The sequence below is a fragment of the Podarcis liolepis genome (genome assembly GCF_965112155.1).
Source record: "Podarcis liolepis genome assembly, chromosome: 9".
In the NCBI taxonomy this organism is placed as follows: domain Eukaryota; kingdom Metazoa; phylum Chordata; class Lepidosauria; order Squamata; family Lacertidae; genus Podarcis; species Podarcis liolepis.
In genome coordinates, this window is record NC_139564.1 from 37,717,636 (window position 1) to 37,731,452 (window position 13,817).

The 13,817-nt window shown below is 38.8% G+C and overlaps 1 long non-coding RNA gene across 1 annotated transcript in view; it reads right to left on the reverse strand.

Moving 5' to 3' along the window:
* Positions 1-6,679: 6,679 nt before the first annotated feature.
* The window catches only part of LOC310714683, a 31,172-nt gene continuing 24,034 nt past the window's right edge, over positions 6,680-13,817 (reverse strand). The window contains exons 3-4 of the long non-coding RNA XR_014529968.1: positions 8,054-8,178; positions 6,680-6,896 (exon numbers count right to left, since the gene is read on the reverse strand). This is a non-coding gene — a long non-coding RNA (uncharacterized lncRNA). The remainder of the gene's footprint in view (positions 6,897-8,053; positions 8,179-13,817) is intronic.

Genomic DNA, 13,817 nt, shown 5'->3' on the forward strand with positions numbered 1-13,817 from the left:
TTCATTTCAAGACTGTAGCTCCCCTGCTATAGAACTTTCATGAAAATGAGACAATATATGAACCTTTGAGGAAAAGATGCTGAGTTTTAAAAGGAATATGCCTCTGGCAAATTAACGTTAAAATCTTGAAACAGGAATAAACACAAACCTATATGATATTTTCATCCAATGCAATTTATCATTGCCAGTCATTTGTTTTGCCTAGAGTGATAGTTTATTTATAGACCACTTAATTTAAAAAATCTAAGCAGTTTACATAAAACAGTGTAACAAAAAATTGTTTAACAAAATGTAACAATCACTTAATAAAAAAAAGCTAAGTGGTTTACATGAAATAGTATAAAATATTTAAGTCAACAACCTTTAAAGACAATTATCAAATATAGCAAATTAATAAATATAGATCCCATCAACAGAATTTAAAAGCAACTATGCATAATAAAAGTACACGTTTTAAAATTCTTACTTGTATTTCTTGCTTATTTGTGGTATGCTGTGCCTTACCTACTAAAATTCATCTTACATTTATTCATTTTTAAATACACCAACTATTTAGCTGTGCTAGAAAAAAAAAGTCATCATTTGGTGAGTGTCAGCTATAGGAAAGCCAGGGTAGGGAAAATAAACCATCTTTGCTATCCATCCCTGAGTGATGCATGCATTAATTTCTAAGGCAGCTATGTTTTTATGATAAAAGTTTCTTTTATTATAGTTGGTGAGAAAGTTGGGCAGCACCATACCAGTTCAGCATCTTCATCATGTGGAGTAATTGCACAATACCGGCCTCAACTGAATGCTGGATCACACAGCTACTGGGGCAGCATGGAAAATGTCTTTTTCTCATGCCATTCCAAGCTAAAAAATACAAATAAAAGGGAACTTCAATAGGTGTCATTTGAGTGTATTGTGACACCTGCTGAAATTCCGTTTCTACACATGTATTAAAGGTGCAGGTGCCCTGCTCTCTGTGTTGGATCTGGCCACTCTATGTCCACTTCATAGAATCACAGAATGATAGAGTGGGAAGGGGCCCTGAGGTCTAGTCTAGTCTAACCCCTACGATGCAGTTGTCCAATATGGGGATCAAACCTGCAACCTTGGTGTTATCAGCACCACACTCTTAACCAACTGAGCTATCCAGTACATATATATGACCCTTAAGACTTGCTGTGCCAAATATATAAAACGATTGGAAGGGCGTATACCTACCAACATCTGTGCCAGAACAATGTCACAAAAGACATATATTAGTGTTACAGCCAAGTTACACTGGAATTGTAACAGTGTGTTAAGGCATGGGAATGTGGAATATTAAATAATTGGGGGTGGAGGTAGATAAGCAACGGAAGCCTAATGGAAGGAGAATGTAAAGATTTTCTCTCTCTCTCTCTCTCTCTCTCTCTCTCTCTCTCTCTCTCACACACACACACACACACACACACACACACACACACACAACTGACTGTTACTTTAAAAAAATCAGGTGTAGTGGAATCAAGCGTCACTGTAATTGCTCTTCTCCAGAGTCAGCGGAAGAGAGAGTCGACTTCTTAAGCTCCATGGAATATGGATCAGTCCTTGTTAGCTTTGCATTTTGCATGAGGGCAGTGTAAGAGAAAATGTGGGTGTGTAAATTCTCCAAATGATACAGAATGCGATCACCTCTGTCCCCCCCCCCCCAAAGCTCCCTGGCATCTCCTTCCGAGCATTAGGATGAATCAGTAGGTGCCACAACTTTTCCTGTAAAGTGTTCGAATTCTTCAGGTCTACCCAAGGCCAGAGTTTAGAAGTCATTAGGATTTAGAAGTAATGCATGGATGCAACTTAATTGCACTTTATTATTATTATTTTTTTAAAAGTCCAGTAAGTAGTAGTTATAACACACATGACATTTCTCATTAAACATGGTTAAAATATAAAAATAATTTCTACATTTGGGCTGTCAAGCTAAGCAGACATTCTTTTACAAGTAATTTTGACATGGAGTTTTATTATATATATTTGTTTTAAACCTGCTAATTTTATTTCTACTTAAATAATTTTATGTGAACTTGTTTTTAACATTTATCTGTATTTTAATGAATATTTTGTATTGCATTATGTAAACTGTTTAGAGGGTTTTATCGATTAAGTGTTATAAAAGATTGTGTTTTACAGTGCTTTTTTTGAAAAAAGGTGGTGGTTTTCACCATGAAGGTGTCACAGTAAGTGCCACACTTTTAAACCCCCCTTTTTTAAATGCAAGTGCTGCTTGTGTACCCCCAGGAAAAAAAGCCCTGCTGTTTTTATGGTTTTGTGATATTTTTTGTGCTAGTACTGCTTTCGTATTGACTCTTTTAGCAGCTTGTTGCTTAGATTTGAATTTTGTTGATTTTAATTTGTGACCTGCCTAGAGGACATGGTTAATTGTGTGGCATATAAATGCCAAAAATAAGTAAATAACATCTTCCCCAAAACACAGAATGAAAGTGAGGATAACACACACACACACACACACACACAAACACACAGACACTGAATACAATTTTGCTTGAGTGTGATCGGAGGCTGACAACGCCTTACTTGTTGTGAAAAGTTGAAATCTTACCCGTTTTCCACCAAGCCACTGATGTAAAACTTTGTGCTAAAACATGGGAAGCAGCTAACCCAACCTTTAGGCCAAATATCTGTGCAAGATATCCAACACACTTTGCTTCTTTAGAGTTCTTTAGAATCATGGGCGAAAATTAATGGCGGGCAAAGAACTAATGTGTACCAGAAAATGATTCATCCTCTCATCCTTAATAATGAAATAATAATAAAAAGGGTAGTCAGTGCTGCCGAGTTGTTCCAGCAAGCAGGTCTCCAGGAACTCAGGTTCCCTACAGAATTCCCCTTGATCTTAAAGCTTAACTTGAAACATTTATATGCACAGAGCACCTGACCAAAAGATGTGGTGGAAAGATACTTTTATCACATTGGCTGTATATCTTTCTTAAATAATACATCCCTGCTTTCTTCCCTACTGAGAAAATTGATTCTATTCTCTATAATTTGTGTGTGTGTGTGTGCGTGCGTGCACTTTTATAAAAGTTTTTAAACAGCAAGACAGTTTGGGCTATCTTCTCCCACTGTGCCCTAATTCCTGGAAAGATGCTCAATCAGAACAAGATAACTTTAGCCAGGGCAAAACCTTTAAAAGAAAGAAAGAAAAAGTATTACGGCTAGGCAAATGCTGCTTTGTTCTTCAGATCATTTTGCCGTCTTGACTGCATATAAACAAAAGCTGCTGCTTGTACAATGAACTAAGGGAAATCCAAATTGTTCAAGGAATCCCAATACTGTGCTAAGAAAACCAAAATTCTATGGGCTGGCTGATTCAAAATGTTTCTTTGCGTTTACTTCTTTCAATAATTTTGCATCCAATGACCATTTCCTGGCACCTCGGGTAAGTCAAATTAGATGGGTGTCCAGCTATATCACTGGGACTAGACACATCACATCATCCCTCAAGAATGTCCCCCATCACCCAGGAATAAGGCATCTCTGGGTATTACATTATCTGTGTTATAATCAACTAGTGTAGGAAGCAGGGGTGGGGTGGGTGTCTGCAACTAGTGTCCAGGTCATAGTCCCTCTGATTGGTGATGCTGTAAAGATGGTTTCTAAGTGCAGCTGAAGCCTCCCCGTGACCAGGAACCAGGCTTCTTTCTTGTTACTTGGAGACATTCATCTGAATGCATTTAGAAGCTCTCTTCAGACCTTTGCACTGCTCCTGGGAAGGTTAGAAGTGAAGCCAGTGGGAACAGGGACACTGGGAGTGGGTGAGGCAGTACTCATGCCCTCATCCCAGGGCATTGATTTTAACACAAATGATACAACATCTGAATAGAGCTCTTCTAGGAATCTTCTGGGGGAGAGATCAAGCTAGGGTAATAGGTTATGACTCTGCTACCTTCCAATTTCCCTGGAGTTGATTGTAACCAAGACCAACAAGGCATTTAGATGCAGTGAGTAAAGCCCATCAGAATCTATGTTGACCAGTATGATTAATCAGAAGTTAGGTTTGTCGACAGACACAAGGAACTGAATTCAAGGAAACAGAGGTTGTTGTTGTTTAATTACAATGTTATTTAAATTACATAATTACAGTTATGAAAATACATACAAAAACCTTACTATTAAATCATCCTATATTTAAACCCAAATATGTATAGCATAGAAAATTTCAACTGTAGCAATGAGTCAGACTTATATCAATGAAAAGAATATATACAGTTTAAAATTACATTCATATTTCAGATTCCAGTGATTTATGAACAAGCCTATCTGCTGTGCATTGTCTTTTAAATCTCTTACAATATGTAAGATTTCTTTACAATGTCACAATCCAAACTTGCTCATATCAGGATGATTTTTCAAATATAGAAAAGCTTCCAGTATTTGCCTGAGTTGATAAAAAAGTACAAGGATAACTCAGATTTTACACAGTACTGGAAGATCAATAACACCAGACAATTGATTTGTGTTTTGAAATGAAAATTCTCTACCCTCCAGAAGATGCAGAATAAAAGCCCAATTGAACCCAGTTGAAGAGCCTTAACATAATAGTTAATTGCACATTTATAGCCCACTTGTAAAATTTATGCAATGGTGTGACTGCTTCAGGTCACAAGGTGGAGTGAAACAAAGATTAACCAATCATAGCAGGACACACGTCCCCCCCTTAAAATGGAAGACAGATTAGGGTTTGGGTGAAAGAAAAGTTAACCAATCATAGCAAAATGTATTGTTGTCCTTAAGAAGGAAGCAGGGTTGTAAAAAACAAAGGTAACACAGAGCGCTACAAATTATATATAATTTCTACACTTTAACTTCTTGCATTCCTGACCCTCCATGATATGGTCACTGGCAGGGAAAAACTTCTCATCTGCAGAATGCCAATGGAGAAGGCTAAGATTCTCTAGAAACCTGGGAGTCTGTGTGGGGTTTAAAAACAAACCTGTTGTTTATTTTGAAAAGCACTCATCCACTCCTAACAGGATTAACAATTAATTTTTACATAGCATTTTACAAAAAAAAAATATTTAAAAAAAATCACTGCATCAAATTTTTCATACTATAAATGCTGGAAACTATTATGGATTCCCGTTCCTTTCAGCTGGGATCTGCATTCATTTGCTGTCTCTAATGCCTTTACTCTTGACCTTTTTCACTGCAGAGCAAAGAGCAAATTGCAAAATGAGGACATGGGGAGAGAGACAAACTGTGTTGCATTAAAGAGAGAAAGTGGGGGGAAAGGTTAACATTGGCTTGCTAAAAAAAGATCTAAAGCCTTGGCTCTGAAAAATAGGTTCAGATCTGAGAGTGGAATCCATTTCTCTCTTCCTTGGACAAACTCTGGTGTCATTCCTTCAAGGGAGCCCAAAGATGGTATCCAACTCCACACCCTAAGTGGAACTGCTCAAAGTAACAGTTGCTGGAGAGGGTATGGAGAGTTAGGCATGTTTATTTTTCCATATGTGGTGGACATGTCCAGTGATCAAAGAATATTTGGGGAAATATATTTTGTGAAATCTAGCCGATCCTTGGACAGAATTTAATGCCTGGCCAACTCATGGCATTGCTCTCTAAATTTGTTGACAAGGGTAAGATTGTTGTTGGTTGTTTTTTTAAAGCTCTTTCTTTGCAGCAACATGCATTGTGGTGGCTCATAATTGGAAGCAGATTAATGGAAACTTGACTGAGCTATGCCCAAGTTTGGCATGGATGGAAAAATTGACAAAGTTAAAATCCAACAAAGATACATTCTGTGCAGAATGGTTGTGACCTCCAAGTATACATCAAGTAAAAAGAATGATGGGAGCCCTCCCTTAGCACATGCTTCTACCATATTGTCCTTTTCTTGTCTGATTACATAACACGCCCTTAATTCAGCTATTTTTTGTTTATTCACCATAGCATACTGAAACATTTTTACTGAAAAAAACCCTTTCTTCCATTTTCTTAAATGAAATGATTTTCTTGGTTTCATTTTTACAGGTATATTTAAGCTCCATTTCCCTTTATTTATACATTTTCTTGTTATACCTTATATATATGCTTTATCTTGTCTTGACATACCTACAGTATTTAATTTTGATGGCATGTTGCTGTGTATGTCATTTATTTCTGTATTGAAAATTCCAGTAAAAATATATTTTTTAAAAAAAATATTAAAACATAGCTTAGAAACCTGTTTAACATGGCAAGGAAAACAAAATATTTCAGCTTTATTTCGTTTTTGTATATGAAATATTAATATTGAGTTAATAGTTCTGAGCATCCCTTTCCAGAAAGGATCTATTAGAATTGTCAAAAAGTGCAGTGATGCAAAACTGGAAAAACTATTGTCAGAGCACTGAGGGCAACTGTCTTTATAGATTAAAGTGGCCATGTAGCCGCCATTGACAATCAACTGAGGTCAGAGCAACAGGTACTGTTTGTTGTTTCTTCCGTGTGTCAGTTTAGATTGTGGCTGCTATTACCAGGGCTTCACTGCGCAGCTTCCTTAGTAGGAATAGCCCTAATCATTAGGCAGAGTGGGGCGTCTGCCTCAGGCGGCCACTGATACAAAACAGCAGCAGTCCAGCCACCATTCTACCTGAGTTATCAAAGAAAGATTCAACAGCCAGTTTGGTCAGATTCTGTACAAGGAGAGAGAGAGAGAGAGAGAGAGAGAGAGAGAGAGAGAGAGAGAGAGAGAATCATCTTTTCCTTTGCTTCAGGCAGAAAAAAATGTACGGTATTCTTCCTTAAGTTCCAAAATGTCCTGTCAGAGGAGGTTGAGAAGTCAACATCTCTGGATTTCAAAAAGGACGTAAACATGTTTATTTTGTCAAAAATTAGTGCTGTGATTTGTTGTTAACTGCTGCAACCTGTTAGGAAAAAAGGTGTGGTGTTTAATTCGTTTATACAACAAAAATACCTCAGATTGCTGTTAACAGTTCAGAATTGAAATGAACTTGCTCCAAAAGATGCTTCTCAAAAATCTCCTTTGCCATTATTTAAAATAAAAACACTATCCACAAGTCCACTGGGTGCTCAAATCTTCTCTGAATATTAAATGTCACTATTTTAGGCATCCAATGGTTTTTTAATTTCAATGTATGATATATGGCAGCTGATATTTTCTCCATACCTGGGAGTTGATCTATAACAGCGTAACATTTCGTATTCGTCAATCTTGACAGCAGACATGCAATGGTGTACCACAGTGGTTTTCAAACTTCTCCATTTCAGGAAAATGTTCCACACTGAAGTTTGTCAAAATCAAAACGAGTCCAAAGCAATAGAATGTATAATCCTGAGCTGAAAGCATCACATTCAAAATCCGTATCTGGCACTGAAATTTCTAATTCAAAATTGTGAATAGCAAAGTGGGAAAATGGATGAGCTTCAAGTATTTGTGGATTCTTGTGTCAGTTCCACATGAAATGATTACTAGGATAAGACCATCCCATAGTCATCTGAATTCTAGTAAGTAGATTTCCCAGTATCCAGGTTACTTAAAAGGCTCCTCAGATGTGTTGGAACCTTCTGTGAGATCCCAAGCCTCTTCTTTAGATGCCATCATGGTCTCTGTTAGACTGACTCCTGACACCCACAGTGATGCCCAGTAAAGAAATCTGAACATGTTCCACATTTTAAAAGCCAGAGTTATTGCTGGCACTGTGACAGGCTGAAAACACCTCACCAAGTTTCAGTTAAGAATCATATCAGAATTGTTATCATTGCTTTAATTTTGTACTGATTGCTTCCATTTGTTTTGTAAGGTTTTTTTGTGATGCATGAAGAATAATCAGTTTATTTTCAGGTTTCGTTATGGGTTTCAGGCACTCTTATTGACAATTTAATCCCAAGAAGACAACATTACAGGAAATATTACTAGCCTGTTACCTATGTGCATGAAGTCATGTACAATATTTTTCTCAATTTGCTTCACTGTTACATTAAATATAATCTAATATACTATTCTGTATTTCTCCACAGTTATTTACAAATACACATTTTGGAATATAATAACGATACTCACCGTAGTCAGTAAACCAGGAATAATCTTTGTTCTTCTACCATATTAAGATCTTCTGAAACTTTTACAGAATTACTTAGCAAAGACCAATAGTGACATCCAGTGGCCAGTAGGAGCACATCTACAAACTGCAAGCAAATGTTGTGCATTGTATTATAACTTGAAACAAAATAATTGCAGCGCTCAGGTGCAGAAAAAAAGAGACATGAACACAATACCCTGTGAAAAGAGGAGGACACCCACAGTTTTGTTGCATTTGGCATAATATTTTTAAATAATCCCCAAGATATGCAGGATGGGTGCCTAAATGCTGGAAAGCAACAAAGTCACAATGAGGTTAAGAATCTTGAAATCAAAGAAATCTCCATGGGATCATGGCTTACAAACCTTTTTAGACCAAGGAGCCCACAGATTAGGGACATTGGTAAAACATGAGAAGGAAGACAATTTTATAGATGTGATGAGGGGCAAACACTTAGGGTTGTATACCAGCTGAGGAGAGAAGCAGCTGAAAAATCATTGCGTTCCTTTAAAAAAGTTTTACCTTTTTTCCTATGTTTAATTTACTCTTCCAGTTCCAGAGCCAGAGGTGGTATAGTCACACAAGGGTGTGGGAGACTATACATGAGAATAACCTTATAACGTTTTACATTTTGTTCATTTGTACATGACTGAGAACCATAATAAACAGTTCATAACAAAACAACACCTATGACCTTGCTTGCACTAATAGGACTTTTAATGTGTTCTGTACTTGTTCTTTTTAAGGAGATGCAAACCATCTTGACTTATTCTGTGTCCAGTGTATCTTTGGACCAAACTACACATTGTGGTTTACCCTTTAAAGCAAAGAGGAGCTGTTGTCCCCAAGGCAAGTATGCAGACGTGGGGGCCCGGATCCAGATCAGGACCACAACATGGAGCGAGAGGTTACAGCCCACAGCTTCCAAGCCAGGGTCCCAACCTGTTTGTAAAAAGAAAATATTGCACTTACATGATTAAAAGAATGTGTAGTTTGGCCCTGTGCTGTTGGAAGCTGTCCTGGGGATATCACCTATGAATGGAATCTCTCCTTATGAGGATCAATGCTTCTATTGCACAGAGTGAGGCAGAGCTACATAGCAGATCTCACACTAATGCATGACTTTTTGTGTGTGACAGCACTCACAGGTATGAAGTACCACCCCCTCTTTCCCTGCTTCTTATGGCAGTCATTTTGCACTAGAACCTATGAAACTTTCTGCATATAGGAGTTCCAGCATCTCGTTTTTTGTACCAATCCCCCTCAACTATATGTACACACACACACACACACACACACACGACACAAACAGATAGCCAGACTTTAGCCAAGTTTCACAATATGTACTTGGAATCTATGCTCCAACTCCAACAAGCTAACAAGCTTTCCCTAACTTTATTTTACCTGTATTCTAGGAAACTGAAGGTGATTCTGCGTTCTCGTTGGCACTGCATTAACCAGCTGTTCATCCAATGCAATTATTTTGCAAGTGTTCAACATCAATTACATTCTCTGTTTTGCACACGGCTTCCCCATTTTATTTTAAAAACAAAAGTGTTAATGGGGGGGGGGGAGGCATGGGGTGTGTATAGCAGAGAAAGTAGAAATGCTTCTGGCATAAGTCAAGGTTTTAGCCTGCAGGCAAAACATGAAATAGCTGTTAAATGTGAGGGGACCAAAAGGACAAAGAGAGATAGCAAAAACAACCATCCCAGGAACCTCTGCTAATGACCACCGTTTGTCCTCCTGTGACATGTTCTGTAACTAATAGCACATGACAAAGTGTGTGTTATGGGCTTTAAAACCGGAAATTGAGGGACAACCTTGTTGGAAGGCTAAGTGATTTTAGTATATGAGTGAATTCACGATGAAATCATATAAGGCTCTAAATCAGAGATGGATAACCTGTTTCATCACACGCAGCTCCCTAGAATACCAGGGGCATAGTGGGCCCCACAGCACCACAGACTGCACTCAGGAGCCCTCCTCACCTCACCATTCCACAGCGAGGCAAGAGGATCACTGAAAGGATCACCTGCTAACATGCTATTGATGTCCAGCGCTTGGACTAAAATGAAATTATTTTTGTCTCTGTGTCTTTTAAAATTACTTCTTAAAACAGAGCTAGCCGTTTTCTCACTGCCTGAAATTTGGGGGAGGGGGGGTCTGATTCCTTGGCAGGATGTAGTAGAATGCTCAAAAAGGCCAATTCCCAGGAAAACAGTAAGTCACAGAAGCAGAAAAGCAACTGAGCTTTTCATTGGAATCGGTGGAAGACAACAGATTGGAACAGCAAAACAAATGAAAAGCTAATACATGAAGCAAAACGAACCTGGTTTTTAAGAACTAAAATATGAAGCAACTGAGGCTTTCAGTCTTAAAACGAATGGAAGAAACAAGTGTACTTTTCCTGGCATATGTATATTATCAATTTTCTATTGCCTCCTGAGAAATTTTGGGAGTTTTACTTTTGGGGAGTTAGTCTCACAAGCTACAAATCCCACCATTCTCTCCCCCCCCCATATTATAGAGGGGAGTCACAAAGTTGTATGGTAGTTTCCTGTTCAGAGTGCTTCCTGGTTTTGCCATAATATTACTTCTGTTTGGTTCAAATAAATTTCACAAGATCCTATTACAGTCCAGTGAAAAATATTCAGTATAGTACCACATTTATCTCAATCATCTAAAACACAGGTTCCCAAACTGTGACCACCAGTTTTCCATGAGCTTCATCCAGGTGGTCCACAATGTTTTTGTGAAGAACGGCAGGAGCAGTGGCTGTGAACGGCTGGAGTAGCACATTAAATATTCACCTTGATTATTAATTTTGTATTGTAATTTTTATTATTATAATTTATATATAAATTCAAGTTGTAAGACAATAGAATACAATGCAGGAAAGAAAAGAAGCGAGAAAAATACAATGAAAAACCATGCAGCATTTAGCACTAAGTGGTCCATCATGAACATCAGGAATTTTTCAATGGTCCATAGAGAAAGTTAGTTTGGGAAACTGCTGGTCTAATATACAGGCAGTGACCAAATTGTGTGGAGTGGGAGGGTTATGTTCTGGAGGTTCTCCATGCAATCAAAGGGGCAGGAGGACAGAGCTACTGCAGTTGCCATTCCTGAAATCACATAGCTTCACCCTGGCCCACCCTGACATCCAGGTCTGCTAACCAAAAACCTACACGTAGGCTCCTCTCAGAGTAGGAACTTTCCCATATAATACATAAAGGCAGCTACTGACTTCACGCTATAGTTCATTTTGGAATTCGCTTCCTGTTGCATCCTCTTTATCAAGGGCATTTTAAGCTGATGGAGTGAAAGTGTCTCCCTTTTTAAAATGATTTGTTTACTACCATTTGCCAGGCAAGAGTTTCCCACAATCTCTCACTTTCTCTTCATGCAATTTCGCCATCATTCCAGATATAATATAAGGGGTTGACAAAAACAAACAGCCATACAAAAACTAGGCGCTTAGCCAGACATTTTAAACTTTGAACTCTGCTAAAAGGGTAAATGTTTCACACAGCACAGCTTCTCCCTTCTTCCTCTTTTCCTCAAGCTACACAGAGTTTTGTCAAGAAACAGACTAATTAATGTCCTGGATGGAACAATTTCAGCAATAAATAGTATTCCTGGAAAGCTCGGGTTAGAATAACTTGGATTAGTATCTTACTTCTAATTAAAAACAACAACAACAACAACCCAAAGTTTCTACTCCAGGAGTAGCCAGCACAGGCCACACTAACACGATACAGTCAGCTCCATGGGGGGGGGGGTGATCAGAGGCATCCATTAAATTCTGAGCCAGCCCCACCGCTGTCGTGTGATGGCATCAAGGAAGGGCCAAGGATGTGTCAATGGAACCACCACTTTGTTAAAGTCCTGTTGGGCAGTGGCTGGGATCAGGATTGCATCCAAAACCTTGCCCTGCATGGATATTCTAGTCAAAAATTTCAGCCCCATTTTTCTTACTTTTGACATTTTAAATCTTTAATGTGCTTGCTTACCCAACTGGGAAAATTTGTAAGTTAAGTAAGTATTTTTCAGACGTAAAGGTAAAGGGACCCCTGACCATTAGGTCCAGTCATGGCCGACTCTGGGGTTGCGGCGCTCATCTCGCTTAATTAGCTGAGGGAGCCAATGGGTCATGTGGCCAGCATAACTAAGGCGCTTCTGGTGAACCAGAGCAGAGCACGGAAATGCCGTTCACCTTACCACCAGAGTGGTACCTATTTATCTACTTGCACTTTGACGTACTTTCGAACTGCTAGGTTGGCAGGAGCAGGGACCGAACAATGGGAGCTCGCCCCATTGCAGGGATTCAAACCTCCGACCTTCTGATCAGCAAGTCCTAGGCTCTGTGGTTTAACCCACAGCGCCACCCACGTCCCTCTTTTTTCAGATGTATATGCAGCTATTTATTTAATGAATTTCTACCTGGCCTTTTTGAGAAAGCTTCTCAATAAAGAAGCTTACAACAACATTTAAAGCCACAACAATATTAGAATATATAGTAATGAAATACTAATTCCATTACTACTCTAATACAAAAACTAGCAGCCAGCATGAAGCAATATAAACCTTCAGATGGCAATTGACTTAGAATCTCAGTTGATAATATTTGTACATTATAATGGACAATAATGGCAAATTCTGTATGTCTGAGCCTCTGAATACTCAGCAACTACACGGAGACAGGTTAAATACATTGTGTAAATAGATACAAATGGCATGTAATTCTTTATTACTGTTGCAACAGCGAAGTGGGTTTGTGTCACTTTTTCAAAAACAGAAGCACTTGGAATTGTAGACACAGATTGTTTCTTTTAGGAAGCTCAGAAGAAGAAACTTGTTTCAACAACATTCCTCCAGGAACTGAACATTCTAATGCCACGTTTTTGCAGAAGAACAAAGACGTTTGCCCTGTGCAAAGACAACTTGCCCTGAAGTGCTTCATTCTGCATTGTCTGGGCTGCATAAATGCTTGCTGTTTTTTCTAAAAGGCTTTACTGCCTGTTTGAATCTCATATGTTTCAAATGGGTTGTGGTTACCCTACAAAAATGCTGGAAGGCTGAGCAGTGGAGCTAAGGAGTGCCATTCAGTCAACTGACACTTTTCCTTCCTGGGTTCTCTACGAGAGCAAAACTGAGATCAAGGAGGAGAAAGCAGACAGCCTGGAGTCCTGGACCACCCCTTGAAGTTGTTTTAAGTAAGAAGACAGGAGGGCTCCAGGTTGGTGTCCTATTTGTCCACTGGACCAGCCCCCATTGGTTCTAGGCACCCCACAATATTATGTGTGTTTCCATCAGTATCTCCACATTCAGAGCCAGGTGATACAGGGAACAAAGTAGGGAACTTCAGGGACCAGCTCCGATCGAGTGAATCACATTTACAAAGTAAACAGCAGCCACAAAAGTAGACTTTCCTTCTAATGCAAATAGAAGGCGGGGGACAATCCAGATTTATACCATGGGGGGTGAAGGGTTAAAGTGCCCCTTTCATGTATCACGCCAGGTCCCAATCCAAAGCAGGGCCTCTTGAGCCTGCTTTTAACTTTAAAAGGAGCCACTCAAATCTAGTTCAATCCTAGCTTGAGTGTTCTAGTGGGTTTTGTTTTTGATGTCCTTCCAAGAGATAAAGACTCATAACTTTCACAGCCTTTCCTTCTGAAATATCAAAAGAGCCATCCAAGCTCAAAGCAGATCAAAGTTGTCTTGTCTTCCGATATAATCCAA